Source organism: Gopherus evgoodei, chromosome 10 (genome assembly GCF_007399415.2).
Source record: "Gopherus evgoodei ecotype Sinaloan lineage chromosome 10, rGopEvg1_v1.p, whole genome shotgun sequence".
Classification (NCBI taxonomy): domain Eukaryota; kingdom Metazoa; phylum Chordata; order Testudines; family Testudinidae; genus Gopherus; species Gopherus evgoodei.
In genome coordinates this window covers 9,591,648-9,609,715 of record NC_044331.1, presented here as the reverse complement: position 1 = coordinate 9,609,715, position 18,068 = coordinate 9,591,648, and the positions used below count along the sequence as shown (strand labels likewise).

The 18,068-nt window shown below is 48.2% G+C and overlaps 1 protein-coding gene across 2 annotated transcripts in view; it reads right to left on the bottom strand.

The window, feature by feature from the left end:
• Window positions 1-18,068, bottom strand: part of IGF1R (insulin like growth factor 1 receptor) — a 282,525-nt gene that overhangs the window by 69,549 nt on the left and 194,908 nt on the right. The gene's annotated exons all lie outside the window — the stretch shown is intronic.

Sequence of the window (18,068 nt, the reverse complement as noted above, 5' to 3'; positions counted from 1 at the left end):
AGGCAACCCTTGTAAAGATTAGCTGTCAAAATTTATCAATCAAGACAGGAAGCCAGGTAGTTTTTGAATGGTAATTCCTATAAATAACAGGGTTTAAAAAAAAACCAGCATTAACTTTAGAGAGCATTTCAAAGAAAAACTGGCTTTTAAATGTAGCAAAGACAGCACCCGGGAGACATTCTTGCCTTTTACCTGGTGTGGTGATAGCTAACGGGAGATGACAGAGATATTACCCAGAAAATCCACTTCCAGTGATTCACAACCAGGGCTGAATCTCAAATCTAGCATGTAAATAAGTAGATATACTCATTATAAACACACAATAATATGTTCCATCATAAAAACACTGGTACAACATCTCCAGAAAACGCAACATTTTTGCTTTAAACAGCTATGCAAGATCATCATCTGGTTACAACAACACACTTTTTGCCTTGTTATATTTTTTTCACCTTCAAAGTAACTAAACAAGACACTTGTCTCAGGAAAAATCCATAGAAAGGGAAGTGTCACAACACCAGGCACCCATACGCTGAAGAGCTTCCTTTCCTTTCTGATAAGTAAGGCACAATTTGACACTCTCTGAAATTACCTGCCAAGGTCTATTTAAAGGTTTCTCTCAAAACCATGCTGTTGCTATGAATTATGTGTGATTACATCCTCCCTCTTCAAATCCCCAGTTTGCATACAGTCGTCTCCACTTGCAAAATATTTGGAAAGGTCCATACAAACTCTAGGCCAAGTAGTAAGATGAGGGCATTCAGTCTACAGCCTGTGAGTTATATTTGACTCAACTTCATTCCACTGAGAACCATATGTTTCTGTGTTTATGTTCTAGTTGTTACCAGCCTGATTTTATCCTACAAACTTTCCTAAGGATTTTCAGACTATTCTGAAGTTGTCCCAGGCAGCACTTTCCTCCTCCTGCACCAGTTCAGTATAATTACATCCAGTTGGCTTCTGTGCAAGGTTGTTTTGTCAGAGTTTTAATGTGCCCTATGACTTGAATAAAGCTTATATATGCATGGAAACTTCTAGAATCCTCACAAATGATCAACCTGTGAGCAGAAGCCACCTGAAATAAGCACATATTCACATTCCCTTTAAAAATCAAACATTCAAAAAACAGTAGGTGTGCTGGAAAGTTGAACGCCCTTTATGGCCAACAGCAAAACCATATTAAAAATTATTTGGGCTGCCCCTGTAGCCTAATGGAAGTGCTCAGATGCCATTACAGATTCCAGTTTCTCTTTCCCTACATAAAAGAAGTGGAAGAGGAACTGGATATTCGGTTAAAAAAATTCTAGCATCTAGGGTGACCGGAGGGCAAGAGCAAAAAATTGAGATGAGGGTGCGGGGGCAGGGGGAGAATAGGTGCTTATATAAGAAAAAGCCCCTAAAATTGGGACATTTGGTCACCCTACTAGCATCACTCAACAAGAAGATTTTTTCTTTAAAAAGAGCTCCAGTTCTCCCTTTGACTACAAGTATGACAGCCATGAATCGAGGCCAATGGTGTAGAGAGGAAATGTGCATTACCTGGAATTCCATTCATTAACTTGAACATGTTGCTGGAACTGCTGCAAAGATACATATACCGCCCTGCACAATGTCACTGATAGTTATCCTAAATGACAGTATCTTCCCTTCCCCTCTCAGAGTAGTTTTTAGTAATAAGATAACTTCAAAGGGATGCAGTCATCAGATAATCATGACTTTGAGTAATCAGAGGCTGTTTGCTATGGCCCCTAATCCCACAAAAGTACAAATGTCTCCCAAAAACAATGTCCTTCATCTTTCCTAAAAATAAAGGACTGTTAGCTCTGTAAAAAACACCAAGAGTCTCTCAATTAAACATGGATTTCCACCAGCGGAATGACTGTGCTGGCTCTCCGTTGGCTTGCTTTTCTAGCAGACTCTAGTTCCTCACCACAAACCCACATCAAACCTGCTATATGAGAAAGGCATCAGGCTTCCAAGCTACAGTAAGAAATGGCATGTGCCTGTTAATCCCATTTCATTTTGTCTGAGGGCTTGTCTACATCAGAAAGTTGCAGCGCTGGTGAGGGAGTTACAGCGCTGCAACTTAGGAGGTGTACACATCTGCAGGGCATCACCAGCGCTGCAACTCCCTGTTTGCAGCGCTGGCCGTACTCCCGTTTTGTCTCGGGTGTAGAGGATCCAGCGCTGGTGATCCAGCGCTGGTAATCCAATGTAAACACTTACCAGCGCTTTTCTTGACCTCCGTGGAAGGAGGAAGCCTCTGGTAATCAAGCTGGTCTCCTTCCCCAGCTTGCTCTCGCGTTCCCGGAACCCCGAGCAAGCAGGTCTCCTTCCCTGCGGTTTGCAGGGGGGTTCGGGAACGCGAGAGCAAACCGCGGCGAAGCGGGTCTCCTTTCCCGGTTTGCTCTCGCGTTCCCCGAACCCCGAGCAAGCAGGTCTCCTTCCCTGCGGTTTGCAGAGGGGTTCGGGAACGCGAGAGCAAACCGCGGCGAAGCTGGTCTCCTTCCCCGGTTTGCTCTCGCGTTCCCCGAACCCCGAGCAAGCAGGTCTCCTTCCCTACGGTTTGCAGAGGGGTTCGGGGAACGCGAGAGCAAACCGCGGCGAAGCTGGTCTCCTTTCCCGGTTTGCTCTCGCGTTCCCCGAACCCCCCCTTGAAGCCGCCCAACAGCGCTGCAGTGTGGCCACATCTAACACCACTTGCAGCGCTGGTTGCTGTAAGTGTGGCCACTCTGCAGCGCTGGCCCTATACAGCTGTACTAATACAGCTGTAACAACCAGCGCTGCAAAATTTTAGATGTAGACATGGCCTGAGTGACCAGGGTATTCAGGCACACTAGCTGGCATAACAAATCTACCAACTCCTTGGGAATTCTGCAAGTGAGGCATTCAGAGTTGCTACAAAGTTCCAGGAGCAGCATGGCAACTCAGTTCATATTTACGAATTGAAACAAACTGAAATCTAAGTGATGAAAATAGCTGTTACGCGACAGTCCAAAGAAACCAGTATGTCGCACAATTGCTCAATTCCCCCCCCCATACAAGACGGTTACTCACCTTTGTAACTGTTGTTCTTCGAGATGTGTTGCTCATATCCATTCCAGTTAGGTGTACGCGCCGCGCGTGCACATTCGTCGGAAAACTTTTACCCTAGCAACTCAGTGGGCCGGCAGGTCGCCCCCTAGAGTGGCGCCACCATGGCGCTCCATATATACTCCTGCCGGCCCACCCGCTCCTCAGTTCCTTCTTGCCGGCTACTCCGACAGTGGGGAAGGAGGGCGGGTGTGGAATGGATATGAGCAACACATCTCGAAGAACAACAGTTACAAAGGTGAGTAACCGTCTTTTCTTCTTCGAGTGATTGCTCATATCCATTCCAGTTAGGTGAATCCCAAGCCTTACAAAGGCGGTGGGGTCGGAGTGAAATGTGGCAGAATAAAACTGCTGAGCCAGAGGCTACAGCCTCTCTTGACTGCTGAACCAGGGCATACTGCGAAGCAAAGGTATGGACCGAGGACCAATGGAGCTTCGCGACAGATCTCGTGGGTAGAAACACGAGCCAGCAAGGCGGCAGATGAAGCCTGAGCCCTGGTAGAATGCACGTTGATGTGGCTTGGGGAAATATGAGCCAAATCATAACAAGTGGGGATGTCCGCCATCACCCCAGATGAGATCCTCTGAGAGGAGAACAAGCAAGCCCTCCCTTTGGCCCGCTACCGGGATAGAGCTGGGGCACCGTAGGAAATGGTTCTGTCAGCACAATATAATGCGAGCACTCCACAGATGTCCAAGGAGTGCAACGGTTGTGCCCATTGCGTTGAACTGTGGGTAACATGAAATGCCAAAACCACCTTAGGGAGGAAAGCCGGGTGCGGTCATAACTGCACCTTGTCATTGTGAAACCTAGTGTACGGCGGAACCCCCGTAAGAGCTCTGATCTCAGAGACCCGTCTGGCCAAGACTAGGTTGAGGTCCCAGGGCGGGGCTGGGCGGCGCACCCGAGGGTGCAAGCGCTCCAAGCCCTTGAGGGACCTCGAACCCATAGAGCGTGAGAACACTGAACGTCCATCTCAGCCTGCTGGAAGGTAGAGATGGCTGCCGAATGTATCCTCAGCGCTGATACCGCCAGGTCCTGCCGCTGAAGGCCAGAGGCAGGCCAAACAGAGGGGATCGAGACCTCAGCAGGAGCAAGATCGAGCGTATTGCAGCTGTAAAAGAAACGCTTCCACCTGGCCCGGTACGTCGACCAGGTGGAAGGCTGCCTGTCACCCCGACTCAGGTACGCAGCAGTCACCGTGAGGCGAAGAGGCTGCAGGTCCGAGTGACGAAGCCTGTCGTTGCCCTGAGTGATGAGGTCTGGGCTGACAGGCCGAGTAACGTGGTATGTCAGCGCTGCCTGGACCATTCTGGAGTGATCATGATGATGCACGCTCTGCCCCTGCGGAGTTTGAGCAGGACCTAATGAACCAGTGGGAACAGTGGGAAGGCATAATGCAGTTGGCCTTTCCACGGCATCAGGAATGCGTCCAAGATCGATTCCGAGGAGAGACCTTGGAAGGAGCAGAACACCTGGCATTTCCTGCTCTCGCGGTGAGCGAACAGGTCTGTGTGAGGAAACATCTCCACTTCCGGAAAGCGGGACGCCTCACATGGGGCAGAGTGATCACTCGTAAGGCAGGAAAGACCTGCTGAGGCAAAGAGTTAGGACGTTCCAAACGCCTGGGAGAAAGGACGTCGCCAGCTCCATCGAGTGGGCCATGCCAAAGACCCGGAAATGGATGGCCTCCTGACAAAAAAGGGGGGGGGGGACTACGTCCCCCCTGAATACTTATGAAGCACCTGGTCGTTGTGTTGGCTGTAAACACCGAGATACAACGGCCTCGCAGCTGCCGCTGGAACCCCTGGCATGCCAGGCGGACTACTCTCAATTTTTGGGGCATTGAGGAGGAATGCCAGCTCCCTAGAAGACCAAAGGCCTTAAGCTCAGAGGTGACTATGAACACTCGAGCAGAGAGATGAGGCGTCCGCCGTCAGGGGCAGTGAGCCGGACTTGGAGAGGACGGAGGCAGAGCTTGGCGTGTTTGGTTACAAACTTGCGGGCAACCATGGACCCAGGAGACTGAGACAAGAACGAGCTGAGGTCGTTGGGAAAGCCTTCAGACCTCAGATGATTGTTGCCATCGCCTAAAATCTCAGTTGCGATAAGCAGGCTCTGGCTAGGTAGGAGACCAGGATAGCCCCTAGGGAGCCCAACCTCTGCGTGGGAACCAGAGTGGATTGCTCTATAGTAATCATCAGGCCTTGACCTGTGAATAAGACCATGGCGATGCCCACGCGCTGAGTGGTTTGTGTCTCAGAGTCTCCGTGGATAAGCGAATCGTCCAGATACGGAAAAACGCATATCCGACATCAGCGACGGTAGGCGGCGACTATGGCCGTAAACCGGGAGTATTGACAGTCGGCTATAGAGCGGAGGCATCTCCCGTTCGGAGGGAAGATGGCATTACGAAAGTACGCGTCCTTCATATCCAGGGCGGCACAGTAGCCCCCAGGAGGCAAGGATGGAATAATGATTCCCAGGGATACCATGCAGAACTCCAACCTTATCCTAACCCGGTTGAGTCCGTGCAGGACCAAGAAGGTCTGAGACCTGTGTTCGAGTGGGGGACTAGGGCATAACGGGGGTAAAACCCCTTACCCCTTTCGTCCGCTGAAGTGGGACAGGGCTGGAGCAAATTCAAGGTGGTACCTATACTCCATCGTGCGCAGGACCCAGCGATCTGAAAGTAACTGGGGCCATGCCAGGAGAAAGCGGGATCGGGATCCCGACCTGCGACTGGTACACCGCCCTCAGGTGAACCTTGGAAGGTCCGGCTTTGGTCCCAGTGGTAATTGCGAGGGACCTTGACTTTGGCTCTTTAGGGGTCCTGACGTTCGTCTGCGACCACCTTGGCCCTGCCGTTTGCCAGAGTTCTGCCTCTGGCTAGGCACAGAGTATGGCGGCTGGGGCCAGAAAGGCCTGCGTTTTGTCGCTGGCGTATACATGCTGAGACGCATTAGGACCCTATTGCCCACCAGACTTCGCAGTCTGGGGCTGTCTCTGCCGCGAAGATGCCTTTACCAACAAAGAGTAAATCCTGAATGGCATACCGCAGCTCCGGCCGGAGGTTTAAAACCTGAAGCCATGAAATGCACCTCACGGCGACACTCAAGGCCAGAGTGCCGGCCGCAGAGTCTGCTGCGTCCAACGAGGCCTGGAGGGACGCTCTGGGAACCTTCTTTCCCCCCGTCCTCCAAGACGGCAGCGAACTCCAGGTGGAAGTTTTGAGGGAGAAACTCCTTCACTCAGGTGCTATAATTATCGCAGCTAAGCAAGGCTTGTTGCTTTGCTACCCCGAGCTGCAGGGCCCCTGCAGAGTACACCTGGCGGCCAAGCCTGTTCATTCGCCAAGCCTCTTTCTGCTTCGGGGCTGGCGCCCGCTGGCCATCATATCAGGATCGTGGTCCTGAGCATAAAATCTGCGCATATGGGATGACACGGATGCGTGTCCGGACGGCCATGGAGGTACTAAAAGAAGGCACAGGCAGAGTCTCTGACTCACTCGGACCTTGCCCAACTCAGCACCGGGGACCGGCATCGGGAGGCGTATCGGTACCTGGAACGAGATCCAGACCCGCAACCAGAACGGTGTCGGGAGGTCGACCGAGATCTCGAGGCTCGGAGAAGGGCTACAGGAGTCAAGGTACCTGCCCCGGTGCCAGAGGTCGGAACGGTGCCGATAGCGGGTCGGCGAACGGGATACCGACCGGTGCAGCGAGTGTGACCAGTACCGAGGAAAACAGCACCGGGACTGCCAGTGGTGTCTGGCGTGCCGACAGGACTTGGAGTGTCTGCGGGACCGTGATCATGAACGGTGCCGCTCTGCTGTGCTGACAGGGGACAGTCCCCTGAAGAGACTGTATTACCCGTACCGGCGGTGCCCGGGACAGGCAGCACTGACTCTGTCATGGCACTGAGAGCCCTCGCCGTTGGTAACATCTCCGGCGTGAAGGGAACAGCAGGCTCAACCACAGTGCGTACTGGGGAGCTGTCAGGCACCGGATTCGACGGCCCTCGTGGGACCGGGATCCACGGTACCGAGGTCATCAGAGCTTCGGTAGGTGTCGGTGCCGGGCGAACCGAGTTAGATAAGCTGTCTGGCTGCGGTGCCGTCAGCACTGAAGCAGCGGGAGTAATACGCTCAACCACGGAGCGTGCCGGGGAGCCGTCGGGCACCGGATTCGATAGCCCTTGTGGGACTGGAATCGACGGTGCCGATGTTGTCGGTGCCTCAGAGGCGTCGGTGCCGGGCAATCCGACTTAGACTAGCCCTCTGGCTGCGGTGCCGTTGGCATGGAAGCAGCCGGAGCAGGAGCTCAACCACGGCGCGTGCCGGGGAGCCGTCAGGCACCGGATTCTACGGCCCTTGCGGGACCGGGATCGACGGTGCCGACGTCATCGGTGCCGCAGCAGGTGTCGGTGCCGGGCGATCCGACTTAGACTAGCCCTCTGGCTGCGGTGCCGTTGGCACGGAAGCAGCCGGAGCATTAGCTCGACCACGGCGCGTGCCGGGGAGCCGTCAGGCACCGGATTCTACAGCCCTTGCGGGACCGGGGATCGACAGTGCCGACGTCATCGGTGCCGCAGCAGGTGTCGGTGCCGGGCGATCCGACGTAGACGAGCTCTCTGGCTGCGGTGCCGTTGGCACGGAAGCAGCAGGAGCAGTAGCTCAACCACGGCGCGTGCCAGGGAGCCGTCAGGCACCGGATTCTACGGCCCTTGTGGGACCGGGATCGACGGTGCCGACGTCATCGGTGCCGCAGCAGGTGCTGGTGCCGGGCGATCCGACTTAGACGAGCCCTCTGGCTGCGGTGCCGCTGGCACGGAAGCAGCAGGAGCAATACGCTCAACCACGGCGCGTGCCGGGGAGCCGTCAGGCACCGGATTCTACGGCCCTTGTGGGACCGGGATCGACGGTGACGTCATCGGTGCCGTAGCAGGTGTCGGCGCCGGGCGATCCGACTTAGACGAGCTCTCTGGCTGCGGTGCCGCTGGCACGGAAGCAGCAGGAGCAGTAGCTCAACCACGGCGCGCGCCGGGGAGCCGTCAGGCACCGGATTCTACGGCCCTCGTGGGACCGGGATCGACGGTGCCGACGTCGTCGGTGCCGGGCGAGCCATCTTAGACGAGCTCTCTAGCTGTGGTGCAGTTGGCACAGAAGCAGCAGGAGCAGTAAGCTCTACCATGGCGCGAGCCGGGGAGCTGCCAGGCACCGGATTCCGTGGTCCTGGGGGACTGGAATCGACGGAGCCGAAGTCATCGGTGCCTCTGCAGGTGTCGGTGCCGGGTAACGCAACTTAGGCGAGCTCTCTGGCTGCGATGCAGGTGGCACGGAAGCAGCGGGAGCAGGGGGCTCAACCACGGCGCGTGCCGGGGAGCCTCCAGGCACCAGCAGGAATCGTAGGCTCTCTCGACCTCGGAAGAAGGGAGCGGTGCCGAGTCGACATCGGTGCCGGCGACGGTCGGTGCCGAAAGGCCTTGGTAGTAACGGCGGGGTCCGGTGCCGAGGAGGCACTTCTGCCCGCCGCTTGAACATCGCTCGGCGCCCAAGGTGGAGGGGTAAGTGAAAGTCCCGCACCTTTTTGTTCTCGGCTTAAAAGCCTTGCAAATGGGGCACTTATCTGTCAAGTGTGATTCCCTGAGGCACTTCAAACAGGAGTCATGTAGATCTCTCTTCGGCCGCGGCTTCTGGCAGGCCGGGCCCTTTTTAAAACCCGGTGAGCCATGCATGGCTCCGGCACTGGGCTCATGGAAGGGGCTACTTCCTGAACCCCGCTAACTAAACTAACCATGTTAGCAAAGAAAACACGTATAACCATACAAATATATATATAAAAGGGTTATAACTGCATAATTATATACGAGAAAATGAGTAGCTAGGGAAGTGGAGGTCAGCTAAGCCGCGCTCCACTGTTCCAACGACCGACACGGGCGGTAAGAAGGAACTGAGGAGCGGGTGGGCCGGCAGGAGTATATATGGAGCGCCATGGTGGCGCCACTCTAGGGGGCGACCTGCCGGCCCACTGAGTTGCTAGGGTAAAAGTTTTCCGACGAATGTGCACGCGCGGCACGTACACCTAACTGGAATGGATATGAGCAATCACTCGAAGAAGAAAATATGTTATATCCATTGAGCACCTTGGTACAAACAAGTCTTCTTAACGAAAACAGGCAGCATTAGTTGCACTCTCTTTCAAAACAGTTTATGTTGCCCAATAAGGCTCACACTGGCATTGCTGCAGCTGGCATTTGGGAGAGAGAGAGACGGAAAAAACTAGTCACTTCCATGCCAGGACAAATCAGTACCCCACACAAAACAGAACCAAGGCACACACGCAAATACATACTGGGTTTCCTCGCCAATTCTACTCTATCTACAATACAGGGAAACAAGTTAGTTGGGAATGTTTTATGTCGACTGCTACACTGCTCTATAAGCATTTCCTCCACAAGGAAGAGTGAAATTTCCTACTGAAAAGGTGAGCCAGAAGAATAACCAAAATATCAGCATGGATGAAAACAGGACTTTGTACAAAGAGAAACAATACACTTAATCTCATGGGAAAGCTGCTCACAATTCCATTATTTAAAATCCACTAATAATCCTAAAGAAACATCTGAAACTCCAGAACTGACCCAAAATGGGAGGCTCACTCCCAGATACACTATAGACATGCCTCAACAACGCAAGGGGAAAAAAAGAGACAACAGCAAAACAGCTCTAAACTGAACTAGACAAGCTGAAGGGTTCATGAGGACAAAAGGATACCATCTAGTGGGATCCAAGTTGCAAGCAATATATATTTGTGGGGTTCTACTTTTTTGAAATAAAGATTTGTCTTATTTTCTTTCAAATGCTGCAGGTGGCAAGAGACACACTATTTCATGAATATATAGCAAGCGAACAGAATATAAATCATTCACTAGCTGGCAAAATCCCAGCTGGCGGGAGGATACCACTCTCATTCCAGATTTATTTTAAGGGAGGCAGAGGGCTTTGATAACATTATCAAACTGACCTAAATTATGTAGTTTTTTTTTCTTCCTAGCATCAAAAGAAGAAATGTTATATTGTAGAGAAAAGGTCACCAACTCAGACATTCTCTACTGCTTTCATTTCAGAGCATTCATGAACAAGAGTAAGATACACTAATGGACTTAATCTTTATGGAACTAAGTGACATAAATGAAGTTTGATACAATTTAGAAAAAGTGAGATTTCCTCGGGGGGGGGGGGGGGAACCAGGAATAATGCCAACTACTGTATAAGTGAGAGAACTTTCAATAAAACTACAAGTGTATATACACCATGTCGGTGTATATTTTATCAAGATTTTATTGTCATGCAACTGAGATAGCCACATTGATAACGAGTGATGAAGGCAGTCCTGTTCATTGGTGGGTGATGAGAACGAAGGACAATGCAGAGTAGCAGAAAATAACAGTAGTCAAAGTTGTTTTAGGTCCCACTGACACAGCAACTTTTTTTTTTACTAGTGTAACGGCTGGTAAAAAGCAAGCTTGACATCTCAGAGTTACCAAATAAGTTGTCTTCAAAGTGAGATGCAAGATGTGTAAGACCTAGAAAGAATATTAAGGAGAGAGAGAGAGAGAGAGTTTAGTTTTCTTAAATTTAATTATAAATTGCTACTGGTCTGTAAGGAGAGAAGTACATTTTCAGCTATCATCCATGTGATGCAGACGTAATGGATATATAAACTGATGTGAGCTTTTACAACACTTAAGGAGAAAAGAATGAACCAAATGACATGGACATGTATAGAAAATATTTCCCCTTAACTGCAAGAAATGGGAAGAATGGTGACCATATATTATGGGAAATAGAAGGCTGGATTCTTGATATTCACGAAAACGATATAAGAGTGGCCATACTGGGTCAGACCAATGGGCCACCTAGCCCACTATCCTGTCTTCTGACAATGGTCAGTGACAAATGCTTCAGAGGGACCGATCAGAACCAAGTAATTATCAAAATGAACCATCCCCTGTTGTCCAATCCCACCTCCTGGTAGTCACAGAAAGATAGAGCTATTTCTTGAATGAGTTGGAGAATAATTTCCTGGTCTCAATCTTGCTTCCATTACAAATATAGACAAACAAGAAAATCACCCTGTGTTCAGAAGACCTTCAAGCAATCTGAATATAACCAGCTGATAGATTCTTCATTCTTTTTTAATATAAAATTCACTGGCATAGATGACAGAAGGAAGAGGAGGGAGAAAACTGTTGAAATTCCATCATCAGAATGAGTATGTTCTCACACACTAAATTGATATGGATTGAACTGGTCCAGAAGGAGAAACAACAATGCTGAATTTCCTCCTCAGACTTAATACCAATTTCTAACGTTATGGTCCTTAACTATGGACTGTTTGAGATGTTTAAGCAGGGTCTGTTTCTCCATCCTGCAAAGTTGTAAAAAAGACATCCTTGCTCCAGTCACACTGTCTGGCAGACACCTCAGGGCAGACACTCCAAACTGGTGGTATGTTCTACAGTTAGATTTCAGCAACCCAGTATCAAATGTGAACTCCTGAATCACTATATCAGTCTTACCATAGAGTTACAGACAGTTCCCTGAGGTTCTCCAGTCTATCCTGCCACCCATGCAAGATGGACTTAGTGATACATTGTCACTTCCACCAAAAATCACAAAATATTCAGGTTGCTTCCAGTTCGAAGAGACCAGTCACTTACCCTAGGTCAATTGGTGTTACACCAAAGGCAACACCTATAGCCAATTCCGTAATAAACTAGAACAAAGACCTAAAAGTTATTTGCAGGTTAAGCAAGCAAACATATACACACCAATAAGTTGCCATCTAAATGCTAAGAGTTACAGAGTTGCAGTGATCTGTCAATTTGAAATGTCTTTCAGGGCAAACTCAGGGTTGACTCTCGGGGATCTCTCGCTTCAATTTAGAGTCTCTGGCCCTGTGAGAGTTCAGACAGCAAAGAGATGAAAAATTCTCTTATAAAAAGATAAAACATTTAGTCTTCCAGTCCATGAGATGAGCTCCTTTGCACATAGAACTTCCAAGGCTTGATAGGGCCATTCACCAATTCTTTGCATCGCAATGTTCCTTACTGGCCCCTTTAATCTAGGTATGCCTCCTGGGAGTGGGGTGTAGAGGGGATGACAATTCCGGTTCCTGGGTTCACAAATACAGAGCAAACATTTTCAAAGTTGCAAAGCAAAAATTACACATTTTCCTGTAGCATGGATTACAGACATTGCACGTGAGATTAATACATGCAGCAATTTACAAGCCTTTCATAGAGTCTAAACACTACATTTTTTTATAAGACTAATTCCTATTTTGAACAAAACTAACATTCAGGTAAGCTGGTTTGGTTTCCAGCTATGAATTTATCAGTTCTTAGCTAATATCTATGGCATTGGCCAGAGCTGGCATTTGATTTACCAGCAGCACAGAATCAAAAGAACAAGATGGCCAGAATGCCTATCATTTGGAGGATGGATTCCTATCTGCACGTCCTGAACAAAGTTTTCATTCCTGATAAAAGACACCGAACTAAGAAAGCAAGTGTTTCTATGTGCATGCATCCTTGAGAGAATGCTCTGATAGATTCTCTCTCACTCCCACTGAAAAGAGCATTAATGACTATAAAGATGTGAAGTATCAGAGGGTAGCCGTGTTAGTCTGGATCTGTAAAAGCAGCAAAGAATCCTGTGGCACCTTATAGACTAACAGACGTTTTGGAGCATGAGCTTTCGTGGGTGAATACCCACTTCGTCAGATGCTAAGATTATTCAGTACATTATCATTTGTAGGCAATTTGGCTAATAAATGAAAGCTTTCCAAAAAAGCAGCTCAAATTGTATTGTGAACTTTAATTTGCTTACAGAAAGAGGATTCTAGATTTAAGGAATTGGCTTGGATTCTGGTATACCGTCTCGAATGTTTCCCACAAAGGGTTCTGATTCTGGTTCTGAGAGGCATGTGAAATCTGCAAGCAATACATACTTATTCCACTCCAACAGCACAAAATACTTCAAGGGAAAAAGAAGTCATTTGGGATCCCTCTTATCTCCAGTATTTCAAAAAGGTATTACACTAGGGCTGGTAGAAAAATTTCTGCCAAAACTGTTTTGACGAAAATTTGGGTTATGGACAAAATTAAGTTTTTCACAAAAGAGGCTGCTTTCCAAAGAAAATTCCAATATTTTCTCAAAATACTGAAGTAGTGTTATTAAAAAATACTGTCTCACTGCCTCATGGGAGTTGTAATTTGGGTGCCTTATGCACCTATTATTTTTTGGGATGGGAATTCAGGTGGACTACATCTCCCATAATGCACCATGGTAAGGGATCTTATGGCAAGCCTCTTTCCCCTCATCACAAGGGGGGAAACTGACATATCATGACAAATTTAGCCTGGCCAGAAAACCCAGTCCAAAGAGGAGAATGGGCATAGAAAACACCCAAACTATAACTCCCATGATGCACTCTGGTGTTGTTATGAATCAAAATATTTCAATTTTTTCTTTGACAAAACATTTAAAAAAAAAAGTTTGTCAAAATTTTTCCACAGTAACAATCTTACTTTTCAACTAGTTCTAATTACCACCTCAAAACTGGAGCTGCCTCTGATGGGTGTGGGGGAGCACTTCATCTTTTTGCTGCTGACCCAGTCTATCACCCTGAAGGAATGGCCTTTGCTGAAATAGAGGTCAAAATCATGGAAGACTAGAAAAGTTATGGAGGAGATGTGCTGGGAATACAAGATAGTCCTCAGCTTGTCCCCTGACTAACCACTAGATAACATTGCCTCATTCAAGGACTATATTTAGACAACTGTATCTGTAGAAATGTCTTCTCTAAATAGGATAAAAGCACTGCAGATGTTCTGCAACGCTGAATACGCAATTAAACGTAATGAGGAAGGATGCCACCCTTTTCTACTGTCACCACCCAGAAAATGCAAGTGTGTATAATAGAGTCATACTAAACATATAACACACAAACTACATATGCATGCACACAAGCACGCGCACACACACCCCTTGGGTATATATTGCATCTTACTATGTAGATCCACATATACGTGGTTTTGAGGAAACGAAGAGGGGAAAAAAACATTTCTACTGTGATTTTAAAACCATAGCATTTTTTTTGGCTTCCTAAATCCCTTCCTGTATTGAGGATTCACCATCAGATTTGGGAGAGCCGAACAGAATTTTTGATGGCAAACGAAGGACAGTTGTGCTGTATCTGACAGGAAATCTACTCTGCAGCACAGCTAATGCAGCAACGCTCACTGGCTGCTGTGAGGCCAGCAAAGGCATCAGATGGTGTTTACAAAAGGAATTTGTATTTTGAAAGTCGTTACTCACATTAAAAAAAAACAAACATTTTCCCTCTGTGTTTTCAAGCAAGAGTTTCATGCTTGTCTTTTCCCCTCCAGTACCCTTTTTGTTATATCAAGTCGCACTGACATTAACGTACAAAAATACAGTTCCTTATACCATCCATGGCAGATACTTACATGGATGGTCTCAAAAAAGAATATTCTTTTCACATACTAAAAAAATTATACAGAGTTATTTTAAATTCAGAACTGTTTGTATATTCCTTATAAGTTTATAAAACTCTCACTGTCCTTCCATGACTAACGAAAGTGGAATTGAGAGAGTAGTCTATATTTATAACTCGTCTGGTTGCTCATGCTTATGGCCCTATTTCCACTCACTGTTACTGTACACAGAGCTATGTGAGGTATTGTGGGTTCCCAAACTTCACTGATTTCCTAACAAGGCAGGCCTGTGTCCCGGAGGAACAAACTGGGGGCTGTTTCGTCCAAGTGGAGTTCAAATTCAGAGGGAGAGGCCCTGAGTTTTGTGGTTTTGGCAGCTCCTCTTAAAACTGGTATTATAGACCATTTCTGGGCAATTACATGCCTAACTGGTGTTGGACTATGTATCAATGCTACTGATACATCATCTACAGTACAGACACATTTACAACCCAACACTGTACAGCTGTTGCTACACACTTCACCTTTTCATATTTATTTTAGCAGAGCAGCTTAATGCTTTACCAAGCAGATTTCTCAGTAAGTGAAATTTAACAAACACCAAAGCACCGAGTAAAACCAAAAGTCGCTTTAAAAGAGTATGAAAGATTCATAGGCCTTTCAAAAAACAAAACACAGCGTATGTGGCCCTCATCACCACAGCATCTGGGCTCCTCACAGTTTATTAATTTTTAACCCTCAATCTACCCCTGTAAGGTAGGGAAGCATTATCCTCATTTTACAGATAAGAAACTAAGGAACAGGGTAGATTAAGTGACTTGCCCAAGGTCACACGGGAAGTCTGTGGCTGAGCTGGGAAGTGAATTCACATCTTGAGTTCCAGCATATTGTTCTATCCATTAGATCAGTGGTTCAAAACCTTTTTTCATATGTGGACCTCTAGAAAATTTCAAATGGCGGTTCAGACCCTTTGGAAATCTATTGTCTGTATATATAGACAATATATAGTTGAATTCCGTTCGGACAGTTTTCAGTCTAAGACTTTCACGAACTTAGACATAGTTCACAGACCACAGGGTGAGAACCACTGCATAAGACCATCTTTCCTACTAGTTGAAAGCTAAGAGAATTGTGTAGTTATCAATGTTGTAATAATCCCTTCCTCCTTTTATTACTCCTGGGGAAATTCTGTAATTCTGCACTTGTGCAGTAGCAATGTCCGCTGCAGAATAATTGATTCTGATGAGGAAGTAAAGGAAGGCTGCAATTATATCTTTTGCTCACCACGGGCTGATGTGGCGCTGGAAGAGAAGGCACCTTCTCACCAGGTGGTGTAGCCAGCAATGGAGAGAGAGAGGGGGCAGAGGCTGCTTTCCTCACAGCACCCAGTCCCCAGGGCCAGGTGAGGAGGGACAGAATATGGGGGGTAGGGTAGACAGATCGGGGCCCCCAGTGCTGCTGGGGGAGGGTCACACAGACTGGGGTTCAGAAGGGCTAGTGAGGGGACAGACTGCACTGGGAGAACAGGAGCTAGTGGGGTGAAAACATTGAGCAAGGGGCTGAATGGGAGTGGGGGTCTGTGTTCCCTGTAAGCTGTGTGGTTGGGTGGCCGCCCAGAAGAGATTCAAGCACCACGCAGTTGACTGGCAGAGCCGGGCGCATCCAGAAGCATGTCTTCAGGTGCCCCTCCCCCTTGGTACTCTGCAGCCCCGTGGCTCCTGAAACTGCTCCCAGGACCCTCTTGCTAGCTGTGCAGAGTGGGGTGGGGGTGGGAAGGGTGCTGATGTCAGAGTGTCCCTCTCCCCCATACCTCTGTACCCCATCTCTACAGAGCAGGGTAGAAGGGACAGGACTTGTAGGAGCTCTGAACAAACCTTCAGGGGAGTGAGTGTCTTAAAGAGACTCTGCAGCACAGGGGATGGGGACATGGTTCAGAAGGAGGAGAGCTTTCAGTGAGTGCCTTAAAGAGACAGCGCACGGCATTTCAGAAACTTCCCCAGCAGTCAGCATGCACACAGTCTCTCTGTCTCTCTCTCTCACACTTACACACACACACACACACACACACGTGTTACTTCTCCATACTTTCTGCAATGCACATATATTGTCTGTCATTTTATTCTTTCAAAGTGTGTTACTTTAGCATTTTGACTGGTCTATGCATTTCCTAATTATTTCTCTCACACTTAAATTTAATTTTTTTGAGTAGTGAGTTCTAAAATGCCTCTCTTGTCTTGGCTGGTAACTTTGTAAAAATACATATTATATTTATGTTTTTTTATTTCTACTGGTGGTGCACATGAGCACAGTACCTTCGTGCAAACAACAAAAATTTATTCAGCACATGGGTGGAAAAAAAATAGAGGGAACATTGGTGGGGGTGCAGGGACACATGCAGACAGGGGCAACTATGCCTGGCTGAATGGGGAGTGGCAGGTGCAGGGACACAGAGGACAGGGGCAGATGTGCCTGCCGGAATGGGAGAGGGTAGGAATTAGCCAATCCTCCTCCCTTCCCTCAAAAACCTGTTCCATACTTCTCCCACCCACACCCAACAACTCTCCAGGTTCACCCCCAGAAATTATTTCCCTCTCCCTCGACTCCTCCATCACGCAACTCCCCCAGACCTTTGCACTGCTTCTGAGGGCTGCGGGAAATAGATTTCTGCACTGTAGTTTAAACAAATTCTCAGTTGAAGTTCGATATTAGGGGTCGGCAAACTTTGGCATGCAGCTCGCCAGGGTGAGCCCCCGGATGGGTCGGGCCGGTTTGTTTATATGCTACGTCCGCAGGTTCGGCCGATCGCGGATGGCCGCTCCAGGCCAATGGGGGCGGCAGGAAGTGGCGCATGCCGAGGGATATGCTGGCCACCACTTCCCGCTATCCCCATTGGCCTGGGATGGGGAACCACGGCCAGTGGGAGCCACAACTGGCCGAACCTGCGGACACGGCAGGTAAACAAACCCCGGCAAACACGTGACAAAGGTTGCCGACCCCTGTTCTATATTAATATGCCTAGTAACTAATCTATTTGCCTAAAAACATTTCCTGAATCTTTTTTGTTGTCTGTATTATTACCTCTGCTGAGAAGTATTTTGAAATAAATTTCAAAAATAATTGAAATTAGTGTGATTATACTGTGTTTTTTTGACAAATAAAATACGCAGAATGTTGCAGAAATTCAAAATATTGTGCACAGATTTTCCCCAGAAGTATTTTATGCTGCTGCATTTTAAGATGCAGATATACAAAGGAATTCCACTACTGCTTCCTCTAGCCACTACATAACTCCTTAAAACGGTCTAATCTTACAGGAGGATCCTACTACGGACACCATAATGAGATAAAGTATCACTCACACCAAGGACTAGCATTCCTATTCTGCTGCAGTAAGTGACAAAACTAGAACAACTATTTTTACCAGGTTTTCAAGGCCAATATAAAGTCA